This window comes from Oryctolagus cuniculus, chromosome 12, assembly GCF_964237555.1.
Source record: "Oryctolagus cuniculus chromosome 12, mOryCun1.1, whole genome shotgun sequence".
Classification (NCBI taxonomy): Eukaryota; Metazoa; Chordata; class Mammalia; order Lagomorpha; family Leporidae; genus Oryctolagus; species Oryctolagus cuniculus.
In genome coordinates this window covers 114,046,744-114,065,903 of record NC_091443.1, presented here as the reverse complement: position 1 = coordinate 114,065,903, position 19,160 = coordinate 114,046,744, and the positions used below count along the sequence as shown (strand labels likewise).

General features: G+C 39.5%; 1 pseudogene; it reads left to right on the top strand.

The window, feature by feature from the left end:
- Positions 1-5,125: 5,125 nt before the first annotated feature.
- On the top strand, positions 5,126-6,316 carry LOC100355664 (non-histone chromosomal protein HMG-14 pseudogene; annotated as a pseudogene).
- The last annotated feature ends 12,844 nt before the right edge of the window (positions 6,317-19,160 follow it).

Sequence of the window (19,160 nt, the reverse complement as noted above, 5' to 3'; positions counted from 1 at the left end):
TGCAGCCATGTATGTTGGCTTTTCTATTGTGTTGTCAATTCACATAAAATTCTGTAAGTAACCTAAGAAATTTTTATCTTCAAAATTTCTCAAATCCATCTGGGGTCAGGGTACTCTTACTCTTTCAAAGATTTTTTTTACTCTTTATATATTTTTATGGGACAGCACTTTCCATTGACTTTGAAATTTTCAATAATATAGTTCTAGATGCTGGTGTTCCTTTAAAATCAATATGGAAAGGATTAATCCCTTCTGAATTTTAGTTTCTGAAAAATTTTATAGGATTTTTATACATAGCATTAATAATTATTCACTGCACTTGCTCAGACTTTTTTGGCTATCATTGTTTTTTCAAAAATATGTATCCACTCAAAGTTATCACATCATTGTTGTCATAGCATTTAATTTCCCGTTTTCTTTTGCCTTTGGATTTAATGCTATCATCTATAAAATATTTCACTTTCTTAGTGTATCCTGATCCTAGCACCATGAATATGTAAACCTATTCATTGGCTTTTTAATTGGAAGATTATCAGCTTCCTGAAATTCTTCTAAGTTGCCTTGGAATCTTTTGTATATCCAGTATCTCTGAATGGTCTAATACCAATGTACTGCTTCATGCTATCAGAATCACATAATTTTGCCATTTGGGAGTTTTTAGAGAACTCCAAATTTATCACTTCTGCTGACATTTTTGATAGTATCATTCTACATGAGATCTTTCCATCGATATTCTTCTAGAAGGTGACATTTTTGTCTCTTGATTTAAGTTTCTGTAATATGCAATCATGTTTAAAATGTAATATTAAAGGACTATTTTCACAAAATCCCCTTGTATTTACTTGCCACTTGGTAATTATTCCTTCCAAACTACTCAGTTCTACCCTAATCCCAATTTATAAGGTGATATAACATCACTTGTTTATTTTTCTATGATTTTATTATAGTCACCAGTGTATATAATAAGTGCCTAGTGTAAGCAAGTGTTTGGGTTGTTGTTTACTATGCTTATTGAGAGGTTATCAACTCAGTAATTTCTTTTTTTTTAATTTTTTAAATTATTTTATATTTTTAAACTTTTATTTAATGAATATAAATTTCCAAAGTACAGCTTATGGATTACAATGGCTTTCCCCCCATAACGTCCCTCCCACCCGCAACCCTCCCCTTTCCCACTCCCTCTCCCCTTCCATTCACATCAAGATTCATTTTCATTTCTCTTTATATACAGAAGATCAGTTTAGCATACATTAAGTAAAGATTTCAACAGTTTGCTCCCACACAGAAACATAAAGTGAAAAATACTGTTTGAGTACTAGTTATAGCATTAAATCTCAATGTACAGCACACTAAGGACAAAGATCCTACATGAGGAGTAAATGCACAGTGACTCCTGTTGTTGACTTAACAAATTGACACTCTTGTTTATGGCATCAGTAATCACCCTAGGCTCTTGTCATGAGTTGCCAAGGCTATGGAAGACCCCTGAGTTCACTGACTCTGATCATTTTTAGACAAGGCCATTATCAAAGTGGAAGTTCTTTCCTCCCTTCAGAGAAAGGTACCTCCTTCCTTGATGACCCATTCTTTCCACTGGGATCTCACTCGCGGAGATCTTTCATTTAGTTAGTTAGTTTTTTTTTTTTTTTTTTTTTTTTTTTTTTTTTTTTTGCCATAGCGTCTTGGCTTTCCATACCTGAAATAGTCTCATGGGCTTTTCAGCCGGATCTGCATGCCTTAAGGGCTAATTCTGAGGCCAGAGTGCTGTTTAGGACATCTGCCATTCTTTTTTTTTTTTTTTTTTGACAGGCAGAGTGGACAGTGAGAGAGAGAGACAGAGAGAGAAAGGTCTTCCTTTGCCGTTGGTTCACCCTCCAATGGCTGCCGCGGCCGGCGCGCTGCGGCCGGCGCACCGTGCTGATCCAATGGCAGGAGCCAGGAGCCATGTGCTTTTCCTGGTCTCCCATGGGGTGCAGGGCCCAAGCACCTGGGCCATCCTCCACTGCACTCCCTGGCCACAGCAGAGGGTCTGCTGTGTATCTCACTTCCCATGTTGGATCATTCTCTCCCTTTTGTATTCTATCAGCTAGTATTAGCAGGCACTATTCTTGTTTCTGTGATCCCTTTGGTTCTTAGTCCTATCATTATGATCAATTGTGAGCAGAAATTGATCACTGGGACTAGTGAGATGGCATTGGTACATGCCACCTCGATGGGATTGAATTCGAATCCCCTGGTATATTTCTAACTCTACCGTTTGAGGTAAGTCAGCTTGAGCATGTCCCGAATTGCACATCTCTTCCCTCTCTTATTCCCACTCTTATATTTAACAGTGATCACTTTTCAGTTAAGTTTCAGCACTTAAGAAGAATTGTGTATTGATTACAGTATTCAACCAAAAGTATTAAGTAGAACAAACAAAGAAAAAATACTAAGAGGGATAACATATCAAGCTGCTCATCAACAGTCAGGGTGAGGGCTGATCAAGTCATTGTTTCTCATAGTGTTCATTTCACTTTAACAGGTTTCCTTTTTGGTGCTCAGTTAGTTGTCACCTATCAAGGAGAACAAGTGGTATTTGTCCCTTTGGGATTGGCTTATTTCACTCAGCATAATATTTCCAAATTCCTAACAGGGATCACTTTTCAGTTAAAATTTAAACACCTAAGAATAATTGTGTGTTTTTTTCCCATCTGTTCATTAACAGAGTTTTATTTATTTTTTTTAACTTTTATTTAATGAATATAAATTTCCAAAGTACGGCTTATGGATTACAATGGCTTCCCCCCATAACGTCCCTCCAACCCACAACCCTCCCCTTTCCCACTCCCTCTCCCCTTCTATTCACATCAAGATTCATTTTCATTTCTCTTTATATACAGAAGATCAGTTTAGCATACATTAAGTAAAGATTTCAACAGTTTGCTCCCACACAGAAACATAAAGTGAAAAATAATAGATGATTTTTTAAATGATGATGAAATCAGATCAGACCTATTGTCATGCTTAATCCCAGTGAGAGTCAAGTTGGGAATTAATTTTTTGTTAATTACAGAGTTCAACCAACGGTACTAGAACAAAAAAAAATACTAAAATGGATAAAGTATTACATTGTACATCAACCATCAGGACAAGAGCTGTGGAAATTTCTAAGCTTTCCATTTTCAATTGCAGTTTTTCAGTGCTGTCCATGTTCAATATATTCTTTCACCCATTCAAGTTTCTTTTCTTTCACTGAATCTGGATTGTGATGAGATTCAATTTAACATTGGTTTTGACATATTCAACAGTGTTATTCTGGACATAGTTAGCTTAGCTTTGTAGCTATCTATTGAATTAAATAGTGATTTTCCTTGATTGCAAATCCCAAAATTTTATAATATTCTTAAATAAAATTTTAGGGACCGGCTCTGTGGCGCAGTGGGTTAATGTCCTGGCCTGAAGCACCGACATCCCATATGAGCACCGGTTTGAGTCCAGCTGCTCCTCTTCTGATCCAGCTCTCTGCTTTGGCCTGGAATAGCAGAAGATGGCCCAAGTTCTTGGGCCCCTGCACCCACGTAGGAGACCCGGAAGAAGCTCCTGGCTCCTGGCTTCAGATTGGTGCAGCTCCAGCCATTGCAGCCATCTGGGGAGTGAACCATTGGATGGAAGACCTCTCTCTCTTTCTGCCTCTCCTTCTCTCTCTGTGTAACCCTGACATTCAAGGAAAATAAATAAATCTTTTAAAAAAATAAAATTTCAATTGTGTTTCTTTTTAAAATTTTATTTGTTTGTTTGTTTGTTTATTTGAAAGGCAGAGCCAGAGAGAGAGAGAGAATATTCCATTCACTAACTCACTAGCTCACTCCCCAAATGGCCACAATAGTCAGAACTAGACCAGGCCAAAACCAAGAAACAAAATCATCTTCTGGGTCACCCACAAGAGTGCAGGAGCCCAAGCATTTAGGCTGTCTTCCACTTCTTTCCCAGATGCATTAGTAGGGAGCTTGACCAGAAGTGGAGCCTTTGGGACTTACTCTACTATATCTCTTACCAAATTACTCAACGCTACTGACAGTGATCACATTATATATTATCTATGAGAATGTGAGTCGTTTTTTAGCTTTGTCTTGTACTAATTACTACTGCTTTCCTATACCATCAGTATCACAGCTTGTGCCAACCCTAACACTATGAATATGTGGCCATTGTGGTTGTTTCTTTTTCCATGGGAAATAATGAACTCACTGAAAATTCTTTGTATTGTCCTGGCACCTTTTACAAAGAGTTGATCAGACATTTCTAGGTCTGCTGTAGTAATTCATTCAATGAAATTCATATGTTTATTACAGTCTAAAGTTTTTTTATGAAACTCTAAATTGATCATTGATTTTGAAAATGTCCAGGATGTACATCTGGACCTTATATACCATATTTAAGAATCCTTTGTTGAGAGCATGATCTTTTCTGAGTTCTTTAATTTTTAATATTATGTTTATATATAATTTTAATCAAGAATTCATATTAAATTATTCTGTTGTGTCTACTTATCACTATTGTACTACTTCTAATTCAGAGCATTCAAAATATACTATAATGCTATTTCATTTTGTGTTTCAAAATATTGCTATCACATGTATATTATCAATATTCTAATGATTACCAGTGCTAGAATAGTGAACCTTTGACCATCTTGCTTGGGCTTTTCATTGAGACCTCACCAACTTGAGGATCTTTCTCCACATCCTCCTGACAACGTTCATGTTCACATTTTCTTTTTAATATTTAAAAATCTAAGGGAGAAAGAAAAAGAGAGAGAAGGATGGAGGGAGGGAGGAAAGAGAGAGGAAGAGAGAGAGATCTTTCATTTAATGATTCACAACACAAATGACTGCACCATCCAGAAGCAGTGAAATAGAATAAGCTTCCCACATAGGTAGTGGCAAGAAGTTAAGAATTTTGCTATCATTTGTTCCCTCATAGGCACACCAAAAGTGAGCTGGATCCAAAAGAGTGTAGATGGGACTCAAATGGTCAGTTTGATATGGGAGGCATTGCAAACAGTGGCATGTCCCAATGCATCAGGAAAGCAACATATACACATTTTCTTGGACCAATGTAAAAATTCTCCCTTTCGCCATCCGGTTCTCCCACCGCCCCCGCCGCGGGTCCCAGCAGCTCGGGCGGCGGGAGCAGCGGCAGCGGCCAGGCAGCCCAGCTCCGCGAAGGCTCTCGGCGCGCCGCGGCCCGCAGGCACCCGGCACGCGCCCTCCGCGCCGCCAGGATGCCCAAGAGGAAGGTCAGCTCTGCCGAGGGGGCGGCCAAGGAGGAGCCCAAGAGGAGGTCCCCCGCCAAGGTGGAAGCGAAGCACAAGAAGGCCGCCGGGAAGGATAAGTCATCAGACAAGAAAGTGCAAGCAAAGGGGAAGACAGGAGCAAAGGGAAAACAGGCCGAGGTGGCTAACCAAGAAGCTAAAGAAGACCTGCCTGCAGAAAACGGAGAAACGAAAAACGAGGAGAGTCCAGCCTCTGATGAAGCAGAAGAGAAAGAAGCCAAGTCCGATTAATACCATACACCATGTGTTAGCAGTGCTCCCTGTCTCCCTTCTTGTACAATCCAGAGGAATATTTTTATCAACTATTTTGTAAATGCAAGTTTTTTAGTAGCTCTAGAAACATTTTTAAGAAGGAGGGAAGCCCACCTCATCCCATTTTTTAAGTGTAAATGATTTTTTTTAAGAGGTGAAATCATTTGCTGGTTGTTTATTTTTTGGTACAACCAGAAAATAGTGGCATATTGAATTCTGGGAGGCTTTGACTGTCTTGGGTGTCAGCTTAACATTCCATAGGTGGGGGTGGTTTTTATATCCTACAGTACAACGCATACTAAATGGCGATTTGGAGTCTCAATTGTGCATTTAATCTGTCTTGAATATTTTCAGTTACTTCTCCCGTGTTTTGTAGAATTGTTTTCTACAGAAAACCACTCCTTGTTCTGTCAGAACCATGTGCACTCTGTAACATCTTCGGTTGTGGTAGTCCAGTTTTCCTAATGATTTTGTTAATGTGCCGTGAAAGATTGAAAATTTGAGTGTCGTGTATATGCTATTATATTGTGAATGGGTGGGATTTATGTAACAGCATCTGAAGATACTTGTACTTGATAGCCTCTTTAGGAAGAGTTGCCTCCAAATTTGAAGCTGGAAAGTCACTGGAATAACTTTTAAAAAAAAAAGAATGACAATTCATGGCTTTTTAGATTTTTGGTACGTATGTTAAGAATTGTGTACAAATTAAAATGTGTGTGCTGATTCTCAACACCAATAAAATCTCAATTATGGAAAAAAAAATTCTCCCTTTCAGGATCATGTATTCTTGCCTTCTTTGTAGTTGCATAGGACTTCAAATGATCTGTATGTGTTGAAATTGGCAAGTATAATTCTTGATGCACATACATTTTAATACTATCCTGATAATTCACCTGATCTTTCCTTGATTTAACATTTTTTATAAGGTTTATTTATTTATTTGGAAATCAGAGTTACACAGAGAGGGAAAGAGAGACAGAGAGAAAGAGAGAGCTCTTCTTCCATCTACTAGTTCACTCCCCAATTGGCTGCAATGGCCAGAGAAGCAGTTTACATTCCCCCCCAACCATGCATTAGGGTAAGTATTTTCCCCACATCCTTGCCAGCATTGGCTGGTTGTTGATTTTTGTATGAAAGCCATTCTAACCGGGATGAGGTAAAACTTCGTGTGATTTTGATTTGCATTTCTCTAATCGTTCATGATCCTGAGCATTTTTTCACATGTCTGCTGGTGATTTGGATTTCCTCTTTTGAAAAATGTCTCTTTAAGTCCTTGGTCCATTTCTTAACTGGATTTTTTGTTTTGTTGTGGTGGAGTTTCTTGATCTCTTTATATATTCTGATTATTAATCCTTTATCAGTTTCATTGTTCGCAAATACTTTTTCCCATTCTGACAGTTGCCTCTTCCCTGGGTTGGGTGTTTCTTTTGCAGTACAGAAGCTTATCAATGTGATGTAATCACATTTGTTGATTTTGGCATGATTGCCTCTGTCTCTGATGTCTTTTGCAAATAGTTCTTGCAAAAGAACTTTGCTGGTGCCAATGTCTTGCAGGGTTTCTCCAATGTTCTCTATCAGGTGGTATCAGGTGATAGATTTAGGTCTTTAATCCATTTGAATGGATTTTTGTGTAAGGTGTAAGGTATGGGTCCTGCTTCATACTTCTGCATGTCGAAATCCAGTTTTCCTAGAAACATTTCTTGAAGAGACTGTCCTTGCTCCAGGGATTGGTTTTGGCTCCTTGGTCAAATACAAGTTGGTTGTAGATGCCTAGATTGATTTCTGATTTTCTATTCTGTTCCATTGGTTTATCCATTTGCTTTTGTATCAGTACTGGGCTGATATGCTTATAACTGCCTTGTAGTATGTCTTGAAAAATGGTATTCTGATGCCTCTGGCTTCGTTTTTGTTTTATAAGATTGCTTTAGCTATTTCAGGTCTCCCACTTGATCTGAGGGAGTGATCTTTCTGATGTTGTTGGGTTCTATTGAACAGAATTTTGTGGAGGATTTTTCAGTCTATGTTCAGCAGGGAAATTAGTCTGTAAGTCTCATCTGCTGTTGTATATTTTCCGGGTTTCAGAATTAAGGTGATGCTGACTACATAGAAAGAATTTTGGAGGATTCAGCCTCTTTCAATTGTTGTGAATAACTTGAGATGAAGTAGAGTTGGTTTTTATTTCAATGTGTGGTAGAATTCAGCAATGAAGCCATCTGGTCCTGGGCTTTTCTTTGCTGGGTGGGTCTTTATTACGGATTCAATTTCTGTCTTTGTAATGGGTCTTTTTAGGTTTTCTGTGTCTTCGTGTCTCAATTTAGGTGGGTTGTATGTGTCCAGGACTATCCATTTCTTCTTGCTTTCCCATTTTTTTTCTCATACAGCTCTATCACAATTTCTGATGATTCTTTTTATTTCTGTAGTGTCTGTTGTTACATTTCCTTTTTCAACCCTAATTTTATTGATTTGGATCTTCTCTCCTTTTTTTTTTTTTTTTTTTTTGCTTAGATGGGCCAATGGTGTGTCAGTTTTTTATTTTTTCAAAAACTCAGATCTTCGTTTTGCTGATGTTTTGTATTTTTTTATCCGATTTTATTTATTATTCTGTAATTTTAACTATTTAGTTTCTCCTACTAGTTTTGGGTTTGAGTTGTTTTTCTAGATCCTTGAGATGCATTGGTAGCTCATTTATTTGGTGCCTTTCTAATTTCTTTTTTTTAAAAAAACTTTTATTTAATGAATATAAATTTCCAAAGTACAGCTTATGGATTACAATGGCTTCCCCCCCATAACGTCCCTCCCACCCGCAACCCTCCCCTTTCCCACTCCCTCTCCCCTTCCATTCACATCAAGATTCATTTTCATTTCTCTTTATATACAGAAGATCAGTTTAGCATACATTAAGTAAAGATTTCAACAGTTTGCTCCCACACAGAAACATAAAGTGAAAAATACTGTTTGAGTACTCGTTATAGCATTAAATCTCAATGTACAGCACACTAAGGACAAAGATCCTACATGAGGAGTAAATGCACAGTGACTCCTGTTGTTGACTTAACAAATTGACACTCTTGTTTATGGCATCAGTAATCACCCTAGGCTCTTGTCATGAGTTGCCAAGGCTATGGAAGACCCCTGAGTTCACTGACTCTGATCATTTTTAGACAAGGCCATTATCAAAGTGGAAGTTCTTTCCTCCCTTCAGAGAAAGGTACCTCCTTCCTTGATGACCCATTCTTTCCACTGGGATCTCACTCGCGGAGATCTTTCATTTAGTTTTTTTTTTTTTGCCATAGTGTCTTGGCTTTCCATGCCTGAAATAGTCTCATGGGCTTTTCAGCCGGATCTGCATGCCTTAAGGGCTAATTCTGAGGCCAGAGTGCTGTTTAGGACATCTGCCATTCTATGGGTCTGCTGTGTATCTCACTTCCCATGTTGGATCATTCTCTCCCTTTTGTATTCTATCAGCTAGTATTTGCAGACACTATTCTTGTTTCTGTGATCCCTTTGGTTCTTAGTCCTATCATTATGATCAATTGTGAACAGAAATTGATCACTGGGACTAGTGAGATGGCATTGGTACATGCCACCTCGATGGGATTGAATTCGAATCCCCTGGTATGTTTCTAACTCTACCGTTTGAGGTAAGTCAGCTTGAGCATGTCCTGAATTGCACATCTCTTCCCTCTCTTATTCCCACTCTTATATTTAACAGTGATCACTTATCAGTTAAGTTTCAGCACTTAAGAAGAATTGTGTATTGATTACAGTATTCAACCAAAGTATTAAGTAGAACAAACAAAGAAAAAATACTAAGAGGGATAACATACCAAGTTGCTCATCAACAGTCAGGGTGAGGGCTGATCAAGTCATTGTTTCTCATAGTGTTCATTTCACTTTAACAGGTTTCCTTTTTGGTGCTCAGTTAGTTGTCACCTATCAAGGAGAACAAGTGGTATTTGTCCCTTTGGGATTGGCTTATTTGTTTTTTTTTTTTTTTTTGACAGGCAGAGTGGACAGTGAGAGAGAGAGCCAGAGAGAAAGGTCTTCCTTTGCTGTTGGTTCACCCTCCAATGGCCGCTGTGGCCAGCGCGCTGCAGCCAGCGCACTGCGCTGATCCGATGGCAGGAGCCAGGAGCCAGGTGCTTTTCCTGGTCTCCCATGGGGTGCAGGGCCCAAGCACCTGGGCCATCCTCCACTGCACTCCCTGGCCACAGCAGAGAGCTGGCCTGGAAGAGGGGCAACCGGGACAGAATCTGGCGCCCCAACTGGGACTAGAACCCGGTGTGCCGGCGCCGCTAGTCAGAGGATTAGCCTAGTGAGCCACGGCACCGGCCTAGGGATTGGCTTATTTCACTCAGCATAATGTTTTCCAAATTCCTAACAGGGGTCACTTTTCAGTTAAAATTTAAACACCTAAGAATAATTGTGTGTTAATTACAGAGTTCTTTCTAATTTCTTGATGTAGGCACCAATTGCTATAAACTTTCCTTTTCACACTGTTTTTGCTGTATCTCATAATATTTGATATGTTGTATTCTCATCTTCATTCATTTCCAGAAATTTTCTGATTTCTCTTTTAATTTCTTCTATGACCCACTGTTCATTCCAGAACATGTTTTTCAATCTCCATGTGTTTGCATATGGTCTAGAGATTCCTGAGTTGATGATTCACAGCTTCATTTCACTGTAGTCAGTGAGGATGTATGGTATGATTTTGATTTTTTTTGAATTTGCTCAGATTTGTTTTATGGTCTAGTATTTGGTACAATCCTAGAGAAAGTTTCATGCATTGGTGAAAATAATGTGTATTCTGAAACTATAGGATGAATAGTTCTGTAGATATCTGTCCAGTCCATTTGGTCTATAACATCGATTAAATCTGCTGTTTTTTTTTTTAATTTTTTGTTTTTTTTTGCTGATTTTCTGTCTGGTTGATCTGTCCATTGCTGAAATCGGGGTATTGAAATCCCCCATCCTATTATATTTGAGTCTTTGTCTCCCTTTAGATCTCTTAACATTTCTTTTAAATATCCAGGTGTCCTGTAATTAGGTACATATACTTTTATAATAGTAGTTACATCTTCCTGGTGAATTGATCCTTTAATCATTATATAGTGCCCCTCTTTGTCTCTCTTAACAGTTTTTGTGTTAAAGTCTATTTTGTCTGCTATTATGATGACTACATCAGCTCTCTTTTTTGCTTCTGCTAGCATGAATACATTTTTCCATCCTTTAACTTTCAGTCTACATGCATCTTTGTTGGTGAGATGTGTTTCTAGTAGGCAGCAAATAGATGGGTTTTGTTTTTTCCTCCATTCAGCCAGTCTGTGTCTTTTAACTGGAGAGTTAAGGCCACTTACATTCTAAGTGACTATTGAGAAGTAATAACTTTGCCCTGCCATTTTTCCATAAATATTCCTATTTTTTTACTTTGTATTTCCTCTTATTTTTATTGGAAAGTTTCCTTCCTTTACCTTCTTCCATAATGATGACTATGTTTCTGTGTTTCTGTGTGTAGCACATCCTTAAGCATCTTCTGCAGGGCTGGGTGAGTAATGACAAATTATTTCAGTTTCTGTTTGTCATGGAAGGTCTTAATTTCACCTTCATTCATAAATGAGAGCTTTGCAGGATATAGTATTCTGAGATGATACTTTTTTTCTCTTAAGACTTGGACTATAACTCACCATTCTCTCCTAGCCTGTAGGGTTTCTAATGAGAAGTCCACTGAGAATCTAATTGGCAATCCTCTGAAAGTAATCTGGCATTTCCCTCATGCACATTTTAGAATCTTTTCTTTATGTATTGCAGAGTTTGATTACAATGTACCATGGTGAAGATCTTTACTGGTCATGTCTATTAGGAGTTCTATGTGCTTCCTGTACTTGAATGTCCCTTTCTTGCCCCAAATTGGGAATATTTTTTGTTATTATTTCACTAAAAAGGCCTTCTAATCCTTTCTTTCCACACCTTCAGGAACTCCTAGAACCCAAATGCTGAGTCATTTGATAGTATCCTGCAGATTCGCAACAGTGTTTTTTAGTTTTCCTATTTTTTCTTATGTTTGGTCTGATGTATAATTTCCTGTGCTTTGTCTTCTGAGTCTGATATTCTTCTTCACAAATTCATTTGTTAAGGCTCTCCACTGTTGGCCAGAGCCGCGGCTCACTAGGCTAATCCTCCACCTTGTGGCATCGGCACACCGGATTCTAGTCCTGGTTGGGGAGCCGGATTCTGTCCCGGTTGCCCCTCTTCCAGGCCAGCTCTCTGCTGTGGCCAGGGAGTGCAGTGGAGGTGCACCTGCATGGGAGACCAGGAGAAGCACCTGGTTCCTGGCTTCAGATTAGCGTGGTGTGCCGGCCGCGGCAGCCATTGGAAGGTGAACCAATGGAAAAAGGAAGACCTTTCTCTCTGTCTCTCGCTCTCACTGTCCACTCTGCCTGTCAAAAAAAAAAAAAAAAAGGTTCTCCACTGTATTTTTTATTTCTTCTATTGAATTCTTAATTTCCAAGATTTCATTTTGATTTCTGTTTAAGATCTCAATTTCATGGCAGAAATTTTCCTTCATGTCATATATGGATTTCATTAGTTTGTACATTTGCTTCTGATTACCTTTAAATAATCCTATGATCAATTTTTTGAATTCCATTTCTGGCATTTCTTCAATCTCATCATCTTCACAATCTAGTATTGAAGTGTTTTGTTCTTTTGGGGGTATAATGTTTTCTTCTTTATTTTTGTTTCTTGAGTTGGTGTTTTTGTTATTCAGAATTTTTGGATTTACTTGTTGGTTTCTTCTTTTTTTTCTGCTGTGGTTGCTTTTACCTTTGGACTATGCCTCAGTGGATTAGTGGAGTGATTACTTTCAGAGAATACCTAGAGGCTTGTGGTGGGTGTGGCCAGGGAGCTCCATTCAGTAGTACAGGGTGAAGGGCATGTCTAAGGTGACACACCCAAGTTTGATGTAAATCTTTTTTTTTTTTTAATCAGAGGGGAGGTTTCTTCTTGTCTGTGTAGACTCAGCTGAGCTCCTCTCCTCAAAGGATACCAGTGCCTGGGTGCTAGCCCCAGTGGTTATATTATTCATCCACTCTGCCACAAGGACCACACAAAGGATCTATATACAGTCCTCAGTGTAAGTCAGATTCCCCAGCAATATCCCTCGCTAAGTAACCAGGGAGACCTGATCATATGGAGCCTCCCACAGTGACCGCCCAATGTCCCAGCAACACCTTGAGACCTCCCATGCAGCCTCAGTGTATTTACAGTCCCCACACACAAGCCTCCCACAGTCACAAGCACTCAGCTCCCTGTCTGTTCTCTTCACCAGACTCAGGAGTCTCTGCTTGGCTGGTTGCTAGGCACAGACATGAGCTGGCACCATTGTTATGGGTATCCAAACTGGCACCTACGCTCCATCATCTTGTTACAGGATGCCTTTGCAGGATGATTGGGGAGAGAGAAAACATGCTTCCTCTTTTGTTTTTTCTTCTCTAGTTTGGTGGGGACACTATTCCCCACTGGGCTCCAAGCCAGGTTCACTCTAGAATCTTCCTTCAGCTTTTTTTCCAGCGGCTTGGGCTGCTACAGTATTGCCACCTCACTCTTCAATGCTGGTGCAGATGCTCTTGGCTGCTGGTGCTCTAAACTGTGCACATTCTCACCCTCCACATAGGTCCACTGTGTTCCTCCAGTTTGCGTAGAGTTTCATCTGCTGTTTTCGTCCTAACTCTTCCCTCAGACTGTTATTTCCATTCCTTAGACCCAGAGGTGAGTCAGTGTCATCAGGCTATCCAAGTAGTAAGTGGTATCTCAGGTAAAACCCAGACTCATCTCTTAATATCTTCTTTAAATTATAACAGATGTATCCTTATTTTTTTAATTTATTACTATCACCTGTATCAATCCTCAATGTCCTAGTGAAAGCCAATCTTAACAATATGAACCCTTGTAAGCTTTTTCATTGTGATTTGATTTCATTTTTCAACTCTGAAAATGTGTGTTCTCTTAAAAATTTTATGCATGCAGTTTCTCAAATCTTGTCCAGTGTAATTATTTTCACATTCCAAGTTTTTAAATCTTTCTTTTGTTCTTTTTTATGATTTTATTTATTTCAGAGAGAGATTTACAGAGAGGGAGAGACAGAGAGAAGTCTTCCATCAACTAGTTCACTCCCCAAATGGCCACAAAGGCTGGAGCTGAGCTGATTTAAAACCAGGAGCCAGGAGTTTCTTCCAGGTCTCCCACACAGATGCAGGGCCCCAAGCACTTGGGCCATCTTTCACTGCTTTTCCAGGCCATAGCATAGAGTTGGATCAGAAGAGAAGCAGCCAGGACTCGAACTGGTATTCATATGTATTGCTGGCACTGCAGATGGAAGCTTAGCCTACTGCACCACAGTGCCAGCCCACTTTTTCTTAAAAAAAAAAAAAAGATTTATTTATTTTACTTGAAAGTAACAGTTACACAGAGAGAGGAGAGGCAGAGAGAGAGAGAGAAAGAGAGAGAGAGAGAGAGGTCTTCTATCCACTGGTTCACTCCCCAGATGGCCACAATGGCTGAACCTGTGCTGATCCAAAGCCAGGAGCCAGGAGCTTCTTGCAGGTCTTTCACATGGGTGCAGGGGCCCTAGGACCTGGGCCATCGACTACTGCTTTCCCAAGCCATAGCAGAGAGCTGGATTGGAAGTAAAGCAGCCAGGTCTCAAACCGGCACCCATATGGGATGCCAGCACCACAGGCAGCGGCTTTACCCACCATGCCACAGTGCTGGCCCCAAGACCACTTCAATTCTTAATATCTTGCCCTTATTCTCCCTCACTGCCCTGGATCCTGTTGTCCTGTGCCTTCAGGCCACCTGAGCTCTCTTCTCTGCCTTCGCTTCACTGCTTGTGCTAAGCTGCTTGTGGCTGCTCCTAATCAAATGCTCGCTGCACACGGCTCTTGGCCTGCTCTCTGCTTGGCACCACAACTCTTGGGACCAACTGTTAAGGCATACTCTTCCTCCTTTCTCAGCTCAATCACTACACACCTGCTGCTCAGTCATCTTTGTAGCTGAGGAACATCTGGCCCAGCTGAAGAAGCATCACCATGCTGGATTAAGCACAAGTTTTTGAATTCTTTAATGAAGTGTAGACTACAGATCTTCCTCCTTCACCTGGCTCATTCAGCTTCCAGAGCCATGGTAGACCTGAATGTATCTTCCATCTGGAAGACAGGGAGAACTTCTCTGAGGTATCTAGTTAGTCCAGAGGGAAAATGAGGCTAGTAACATTGAGAGTTCCCTGAGGATATAGGCTAGCCAGGTCACCCATGGTGAACACCATAATCACAGCCACATGTCTTTCCTTTTCCTGATCCAGTTAAGTACATCACCCTTAAGTCGAAGCAAAGCCACTAGATACATGAAGAAAATCTCTCATGTAAAGGACAGAGAACACAGCAGAACAAGTAAATAACAAAGAAAGCAAGACCCCCCCAAATCACCACATCTTCAAAGACTTAAAATACTGGATTTTGAAGAACATGCTGTTTCAAGAAGTGAACACTGAGAGGCCAGTGCTGTGATACAGTGAGTGAGGCCACCACCTGTAGCACCAGCATCCCATGTGGGTGTGGATTGGGCCCTGGATGCTCCTCTTCCAACTCAGATCCCTGCTATGGCCTGGGAGGACAGTAGAGGAAGTCCCAAATGCTTGGGCCCTGGCACCCACATGGGGGACCCAAGGGAAGCTCCTGGCTCCAGGTTTTGACCCATACCAGCTCTGGCCTTTAGGACCATTTGAGGAGTGAACCAGCAGATGGAAGATCTCTTTGTCTCTTCTCCTCTCTCTGTAACCCTGCTTTCAAATAAATAAATAAATCTTTAAAAAAGAGAAGTGAACATTGAGAAAGCAAAAATGTTACCTATAAAATAAAAGCATGCTAGCAGAAATTGTTTAAAATTGAATAAAAGAATAAAAATAAGAAAGATGCAAAAAATAAATTAAAATAAATTTAAAAATTTCTTAATATCCATAAATTACCCTATTGCTTTGAAATAAATAATGTAACCTTTGATACAAATATCTTTCTTTTAAAATGTTTTCTTTAAAGTTTATTGAATATTTGGCCTAATTGTACTTTATGCTTATTCATTCATGCTTTTTAAATATATTTTTAAATTTAATTTTATTTATTTGACAGGTAGAGTTATAGACAGTGTGTGAGAGAGAGACAGAGAGAAAGATCTTCCTTCCATTGGTTCACCCCCCTCAAATGGCCGCTACTGCTGGTGCTGTGCCGATATGAAGCCAGGAGCCAGGTGCTTCTTCCTGGTCTCCCATGTGGGTTCAGAGGCCCAAGTACTTGGGCCATTCTTTTTTTTTTTTGGGGGGGGGGACAGGCAGAGTGGACAGTGAGAGAGAGAGACAGAGAGAAAGGTCTCCGTTTGCTGTTGGTTCACCCTCCAATGGCTGCCGCGGCCGGTGCACCGCACTGATCCGATGGCAGGAGCCAGGTGCTTATCCTGGTCTCCCATGGGGTGCAGGGCCCAAGCACTTGGGCCATCCTCCACTGCCTTCCCGGGCCACAGCAGAGAGCTGGCCTGGAAGAGGGGCAACCGGGACAGAATCCGGCGCCCCGACTGGGACTAGAACCTGGTGTGCCGGTGCCACAAGGCGGAGGATTAGCCTAGTGAGCAGCGGCTCCGGCTTAGGCCATTCTTCACTGCCCTCCTAGGCCACAGCAGAGAGCTGGACTGGAAGAGGAGAAACTGGGACTAGAACCTGGTGTCCATATGGGATTCTGGAGCTGCAGGTGGAGGATTAACCAAGTGAGCCATGGCGCCAGCCTCGTTTGTGTTTTTTAGCTTTTTTCAATTTTGATATAAAAGTAATGGACAATTTTTCACCAAATACATATTATAAGTGTTCTTACTACTCTTACCAATGAATTTTTACTCACAATAAATAATATATAATTTATATATAACAATTGTAAGACTTTTGTGGTTTTAGGCTTATCTTTGAATTTATTTTCAACATCATAAATATTCTATGGTCAGCCACTTCTACTGTGAACTTTAGGTATCATGCTCACATTTTAATTTTTTTTAACTTTTATTTAATGAATGTAGATTTCCAAAGTACAGCTTATGGATTACATTGGCTTCCCCCCCCAACAATGACTTCCTTCCCACCTGTAACCCTCCCCTTTCCCGCTCTCTCTCCCCTTCCATTTACATCAAGATTCATTTTCAATTCTCTTTATATACAGAAGATCAGTTTAGCATACATTAAGTAAAGATTTCAACAGTTTGCACCCACATAGAAACACAAAGTGAAAAATACTGTTTGAGTACTCGTTATAGCATTAAATCACAATGTACAGCACATTAAGGGCAGAGATCCTACATGAAGAGTAAGTGCACAGTGACTCCTTTTGTTGACTTAACAAATTGACACTCCTGTTTATGGCCTCAGTAATTTCCCCATGCTCCAGTCATGAGTTTCCAAGGCTATGGAAGCCTTTTGAGTTCACCGACTCTTATCTTATTTAGACAAAGTCATAGTCAAAGTGGAAGTTCTTGCCTCCCTTCAGAGAAAGGTACCTCCTTCTTTGAAGACCTGTTCTTTCCACTGGGATCTCACTCGCGGAGATCTTTCATTTAGGGTTTTTTTTTTTTTTTTTTTGCCAGAGTGTCTTGGCTTTCCATGCCTGAAATACTCTCATGGGCTTTTCAGCCAGATCTGAATGCCTTAAGGGCTGATTCTGAGGCCAGAGTGCTGTTTAGGACATCTGCCATTCTGTGAGTCTGCTGTGTATCTCACTTCCCATGTTGGATCGCTCTCCCCTTTATTTATTCTATCGGTTAGTATTAGCAGGCACTAGACTTGTTTATGTGATCCCTTTGACTCTTAGTCCTTTCATTATGATCAATTGTGCTCACATTTTAATAATAATGTCACTGACTTTTTTTTCTTTTTTTAAAAAAGATTTATTTATTCATTTGATAGAGTTACACAGAGAGAAGAGAGGCAGAGAGAGAGAGAGAGAGAGAGAGAGGTCTTCAATCCACTGGTTCACCCCCCAAATGGCTGCAACAGATGGAACTGCAGTGATCTGAAGCCAGGAGCCAGGAGCTTCTTCTGGGTCTTTCACACAGGTGCAGGGACCCAAGGACTTGGGCCATCTTCTACTGCTTTCCCAGGCCATAGCAGAGAACTGGATTGGAAGTGGAGCAGTCAGCCCTCAAACCAGCATCCATATGGGATGCCAGTGCTTCAGGTGAGAGTTTAACCCACTGTGACACAGTGCCAGCCCATTTAGTTTACTATTATCAACAGTATATATAATAATTAACATAGAGTAAGCCAATCCTAGCACTTTGAAATTTAATACCTCTTGTTTGGCTTTTTTTATGATGAGATCATTAAAATAAAAACTTTGCTAAATTTTCTTAACCACTTTCATGTTTACCTCTCATAAGAACTGTGTTTTGCCAATGTAGTAATTTTATGTTTTGAAGTGTTATACATTTTAACTTTTCTGGTGGTCCACAAGATGGTAAACAAATCTTTATTGATATTTTATATAGATTAAAAAATTCTCTAAGTTTTACTGATGATGTTCACATATACCTCTTCAGAAACTCTTATGCTAGAGAACTCATTCTGCCTTCCCAGGTGATATTTGTTCAGCATTTCTGGAGTTCTAAGGGATTAAACTAATTTTTCATTGTGATATTCAGAAGTATAGCTTCAAATAAAAATATCTTCACATTAATATTTTCTGGTTATTGGTATGACTTTTGGTTTATATCTTCATATTTTTAATTGTAATGATTGGACTATTGTTGAACAAATTCCTTTATATATGGTGGAAACACTATTATGGCTCTTATAATGCAGAATACTACTTGTAATAAAATACTATAATTTGTGTCATAATGTGTGCATTTATTTTATTTTATTTTCATTTACTACTATCACCTTTATTCATTATCAGTATCCTGTTATAGATGAATACTAGTACTATGATCATCACATTTACTTGGTTGGCTTTTTTATTGTGACATAACCAACTTCATCTAAAATTTTATGATAACTTTCCTGTTCCTAGGTCCTCAGAACACTCTTAGGCCAGTAAATTCCATTCCCTTTTTAGGTGAGATTTGTTTAGGAGTTCCAGGGATATCAAATTTATGCTTAATTTTGAATTAAAAAAGTATAACTATAGATATAGTACATTTCCTTTATCATCATCCTCAGAATTGGCATGAAATTTATTTGTTATTTGTAAAGTTGTAAATTTTTTATTTTTGTGTAACTGAAATGGACTATTTTTCTTTAAAATCCATTACACACACACACACACACACATATGTCACTTTATTTTGGTTTATATCAAATGACAATTTTATCCACTATAGTCACCATCCAAGAATTTCATATCCCCCAAGACTTTTTCTCTTCTGTAAATTCCCAGAAAGTGTATTAGTGGTAAAAAAAAAAAGCCTAAGTGTTTTTAATATAAAGTGAATACATCAAGGGTGAACACTTGGCCTTGTGGTTAAAATGTTCATATCCAAAATTGAAGTACCTGGGTTCAAT